The sequence below is a fragment of the Capra hircus genome (assembly GCF_001704415.2).
Source record: "Capra hircus breed San Clemente chromosome X unlocalized genomic scaffold, ASM170441v1, whole genome shotgun sequence".
NCBI lineage: Eukaryota > Metazoa > Chordata > Mammalia > Artiodactyla > Bovidae > Capra > Capra hircus.
Genome location: NW_017189516.1, coordinates 35536098 through 35542021, shown reverse-complemented (window position 1 = coordinate 35542021; position 5924 = coordinate 35536098).

Here is a 5924-nt window from a genome sequence, read left to right as displayed (position 1 = left end):
ATTTCTTATTTTATTAAGAGAAAGAAATTTATTTTCTCATCTTCAACTTATTTTTGAGATATTTTTTCTTTTACATGCTTTGACTTACTACCCCATCCTTCTGTTTAGCCTTCCAAATAAATATCACTTTTCAAATTATCGTTTAAAAACATGCACACATCTCAGTTTATTTAATAATGTACATTTATGGCAAATCCTTTATTGCAGGAGGAAGGACACAAATAAATCAAAGAGTAGCACTGAAAATTAACAATAAATATGTAATAAATGAAGGAATAGGGCAACTGCCCATTATAATGTCATTTCTTAGGTGCCAGAAAGTGATTCTAATTCTAAAAGAAAATTTACTCTGCCACTTAGGGAAAATAAATGAAGTATATTTTGCTGCCTAGAATGTGCTCATAAATATTAGCTGGTGAATAACTTTAAATACTATCAAGATAGCATGGCCCCTCCCATGTACGCAAATAGTCATTCGCTGGCTTTCCTATGTGCATGTGCATATGTGTACATGTTTTCCCAAAATAGTTATGATGGCACCAAGACACACACACACTACTTCCTATAGTATTCAGTGTGTACATAATGGAAGTAAGAGAAATACACATAAATGTAATACATTTATCTTGAATATTTGATTACATACTTGAAATAAACATATGAACAGTGTTTTGCAGGGGAGCAAAATTTGCCACCCCAAAATGTGACTCTTTAGCAAGAGAATTAATTGAGGCTGACTGATTTTAAGAAACAAAAGACTAAGATATCTTTCTTTTTACCCCTCTTTAACTTACTAAAAGAATTTAGACAGAGAGCCTCCTCCAGGAAGAGCACTATGTATGTGTATGTTAGTCCCTCAGTCATGTCCGACTCTTTGTGACCCTATGGACTGTAGCCCGCCAGTCTCCTCTATCCACGGAATTCTCCAGGCAAGAATGCTGGAGTAGGTTGCCATTTCCTTCCCCAGGGATCAAACCTGGGTCTCCTGCACTGCAGGTGGATTCTTTACCATCTGAGTCACCAGGGAAGCCAAGGAGGAGCACTACCACCAGCTGCTGCTGCTGCTTAGTCACTTCTGTAGTGTCCGACTCTGTGCAACCCTATGGACTTCAGTCTGCCAGGCTCCTCTGTCCATGAGACTCTCTAGGCAAGAATATTGGGGTGGATTGCCATGCCAACCTCCAGGGGATCTTCCCGACCCAGGGATTGAACCCAGGTCTCCTGCATTGCAGGCAGATTCTTTACCGCTGAGCAACCAAGGAAGCCCACTACCACCAGAGACATCTACAAAGAATATGGGCTAGGTGTGGTGAAGGGGAACTTAGCAAAGGCCTGTGTCCCATTGTTTCTGAGTGGCCCAGAAAATATTTGTTTACCAAACTTTTGTTTTTTCTAGCTTCCTATAAGTTGTTTTCCTCCTCTTTGAAGTTTCAGAGCCCTACCCACTTCTCCTCAGTTCAAGATGGTATATAAGCCTCAATGTCAGAGAGTGTCATTTTTCTTATGGGATTCCTATATGTACAAAATTAAATTTGATTTTCTCCTGTTAATCTGTCTCATGTCAATTTAATTTAGACTGGCCACAAGAAACTAGAAAGGGTAGAGGGAAACTTTTTCCTTCCTCAACATTTTTGAAATAGTGATTATTAGAAGACAGGATTTTGGGGGGATGTGGATTTGATTTTAGAAATGAATTCATTTTTACTGATTATTTGACCATGGCATTATTAAAACTCTTTAAAAGTACAAGTAAAAGTATAATATACTCTATAATTTTGTAAGTTTTTTATTGTTGCATTGATATTTTATAGGAATACATATGCTCATATAATATTTTACAGCTGTACAGAAATTCTTTGATTCCTGATATTGACATTTTGAAATAGATTTTTTTTTGATCCAGTTGTTTTGTTGTATGCAATACTCTGAGTGAGATTTCGCAGAGTTTAGCAAAAATATAAGTGGCAATCCTAAGGAAAGCACAGCACTTAAAGTCTCGCATGTATGCAAAACAAACCACTAAGGGCTAGGACATGAATCAGCTTAAGAGACAAAAAACAAACAAACAAATATAAGTAGATACAGATGTGACCTGGACAAATAGCTTGACCAAATTTGAAGCTCAAAAACCATACACACGTTTTACATTAAATAGTTCATCAAAGGAAAAAACTATGAAAGTAGGCCATGATTTCTAAATAATCTCACCCTATTTTTTCATCTCAATTAATAAATCTGAAGACAAAACAGATGATACAAAATAGATGCATGTGGGAAATGATTGAAGAAATGTCACCTACATTTCGGCAGAAGAGGGCAATTGCACTCTCTATTGAACTCCAAGGAACTGCAAAAGGCCTGGACCACTTGAAAAAGATGAAACTGCTTTTAGGGTGGCATCTGTGGCTATAGGCTATGTAACTGAACAGAGAAGAGTCCTAAGAGAGACATAGGCTGTGTGATCTGCCCCTAGTGATGGCGTAGATAATCATCAGAAAATCAAGGACAAGTGAAAACTCCAGATATGAGAAAAGGAAAATGGACAACCATGTTAATCCTTGTTAATTTGCAAAAGTACAACTTTCTAACATGGACAATTTTGAACAAAACCTCTTCCTTTACAAAGTTATTAAATGACTTCATTTAAAATATTAATTAGAAGGTCTAGTGTTGACAAGGGGCTTCCCTCATAGCCCAGTTAGGAAAGAATCTGCCTGCAATGCAGGAGACCCCAGATCAATTCCTGGGTCAGGAAGATCTGCTGGAGAAGGAATAGGCTACCCACTCCAGTATTCTTGGGCTTCCCTTGAAGCTCAGCTGGTAAAGAATCTGCCTGCAGTGTGGGAGACCTGGGTTCGATCCCTGGGTTGGGAAGATCCCCTGGAAGAGGGAATGGCAACCCAGTCCAGTACTCTGGCTTGGAGAATTCCATGGACTGTATAGTCCATGGAGTCGCAGGGAGTCCCACAGGACTGAGAGACTTTCACTTTCAGTGTTGACAAAGTTCTTAGGAAACTACTGAACTATATAACTGGTAAGAAAGTCAAAGACTTGAGTAATTCTCACACTTTGGTACACATGAGAATCTATCAAGAAGATTTGAAAATCCAGATCATCAGGCAATACTCCAATTAAATTTAAATCTCTTACACTGAGTGAAATTCAGGTTTAGTATGTTTTAATACTTCTCAGGTGATTCCAATGTGTGGCTGAGTCGGAGAACAAGATCTTTAGTACTGTAAGTAGGGTTTCTTTTAGTGATTTTTTTTTCATACAGTTTAAAGAATAAGATTGAGTTTTAGAAACAGAACTTAAATGAGTTAACTTAAAATGAGTTAAGCATTTTAAGCATTTCCCCCAATTTCTACAAATTTCTTTATTTTTTAAGGATGGTGGCACATACTCCATTAGGTATTTGTGAGGCTTAGCCTACACTTAAGCTATCTGAAACAGAAAAGTTGAGATACAGTTATTTTTCTCCTCTCCACATATTTATATTGCCACTCATGTCACTGGATCCATTAAACTTGTACCTAATTTGTTTTATATTTCTCTTGTTCTACCTTTACCTCACTTAAACTACCCCCTCACTTAAATTTTACTTACTTTATTTTAACTTTCTTCCTCATTTTACCTTCAATTTTTTTGCCTGTCTCTCTTTGGTAAAGGTCTGCCTCACTGATGCAAATTAAGAATGTAGAATTTGAGAGTCTATTTACAGGTACTCTGTGCCAATTTTAGCCCCAAATTAATAACTGTTGGATTTCAGCAGTTCACTCTTCTTCCTCCAGCCTTCATAACAGTCAATCCCAAAACACAAAGATTTCTGATATATATTTGCCAGCACTCAGTTCAGTTTAGTCGCTCAGTCGTGTCCGACTCTTTGCGACCCCATGAATCACAGCACACCAGGCCTCCCTGTCCATCACCAACTCCCGGAGTTCACTCAGACTCACATCCATCGAGTCAGTGATGCCATCCAGCCATCTCATCCTCTGTTGTGCCCTTCTCCTCCTGCCCCCAATCCCTCCCAGCATCAGAGTCTTTTCCAATGAGTCAACTCTTTGCATGAGGTGGCCAAAGTACTGGAGTTTCAGCTTTAGCATCATTCCTTCCAAAGAACACCCAGGGCTGATCTCCTTCAGAATGGACTGGTTGGATCTCCTTGCAGTCCAAGGGACTCTCAAGAGTTTCTCCAACACCACAGTTCAAAAGCATCAATTCTTCGGTGCTCAGCTTTCTTCACAGTCCAACACTCACATCCATACACAACTACTGGAAAAACCATAGCCTTGACTAGACAGACCTTAGTCGGAAAAGTAATGTCTTTGCTTTTGAATATGATATCTAAGTTGGTCATAACTTTCCTTCCAAGGAGTAAGCGTCTTTTAATTTCATGGCTGCAGTCACCATCTGCAGTGATTTTGGAGCCCCCCAAAATAAAGTCTGACACGTTTTCCCCATCTATTTCCCATGAAGTGATGGGACCTGATGCCATGATCTTCATTTTCTGAATGTTGAGCTTTAAGCCCACTTTTTCACTCTCCTCTTTCACTTTCATCAAGAGGCTTTTTAGTTCCTCTTCACTTTCTGCCATAAGGTTGGTGTCATATATATATATATGTTTACCACTAGATGGTGCTCCATGTACATATTAAATATTCTTTGTTTCAGTAACTTAGTAGATCAAGAGTTATCTAGAAACCATAGAGCATTTAACAACTTTTCAGAAGGGGCTGGTGTGTGGGTGGGTGGATGGGAGCTGATAATATGATCAGAAAAATGATACCTGAGAGTAATATTAGCTATAATATTTGAGGTTCAGTACCACTCACCAAGTTGAAGAGGTAAGTGTCCCACATCTCACATATACAAAAACAAAAAATAAAAAGTAGGTGGCAATAGAAATATAAGTAAGGGTAGTATCTTTGGGATGTTAGTTTTACTAGGATAGCCTTCATGGATTTGAGAGCAAAATGGTTAAATTACAAAATTCCTAAACTAAACTATTACCAGTTAGTGTATTTATTAAATAAGGCTATATAGAATAAATATTTCTGCTCTAAGGGGAGTGGAATACATTCTCAGTTCAGATTCAAAAATAGAATTTGTGTGGTCAAAGTAAGAGGTTTACAAGACCCTTTCCACAATTTCAAGAAAGAAAAAATGATGATGAAGAAAGGGACGAGTGATATCAATCAGAGCAGGTGTAGAAGGCTAAAGTAAACTGAAAAGGAATACAACCTTGGTGATATTTCTATGTTTAATGTCTGAATTCTAAGCAATTAGGAAAACAGTAAAAAGAAACTGTAATTTTAAAACTCCCTATAAGCAAAAGTCCAGGACCAGATGACTCTCCATGCAAATTCTACCAGACATACAAAAAAGAACTTATAACGATCCTTCTCAAACTCTTCCAGAATGTTGAAGGGAAGGAACACTCCCAAGGACATGAAGCCACCATCACCCTGATAACAAAACCAGTCAAAGACACCATGAAAAAAGAAAATTACAGGCCAATATCTTTAATAAATATAGATACAAAAGTTCTCAAAAGAAAATCAGCAAACTGAATCACATAACACATAAGGAAGATCATACACCACAAAAAAGTGAGTTTCATCCCAAGTTTACAAGGATGGTTAAACATATGAAAATCAATGTGATATACCACATCACAAAAGACAAAAATCACATGGTCATCTCAATAGATGCATAAAAGCATTTCATGAAATTCAACATCCATTCATGATAAAAACTCTTACCAAAGTGGGTATAGAGGGAACATATACCAAAATAGTAAAAGCTATATATGACAAGCCCACAGCCAATATCATTCTCAATGGTGAAAAGTTGAAAGCCTTCCCACTAAAACCTGAAACAAGACAAGGAGGCACACTTTTACCACTTCTCTTCAACACAGT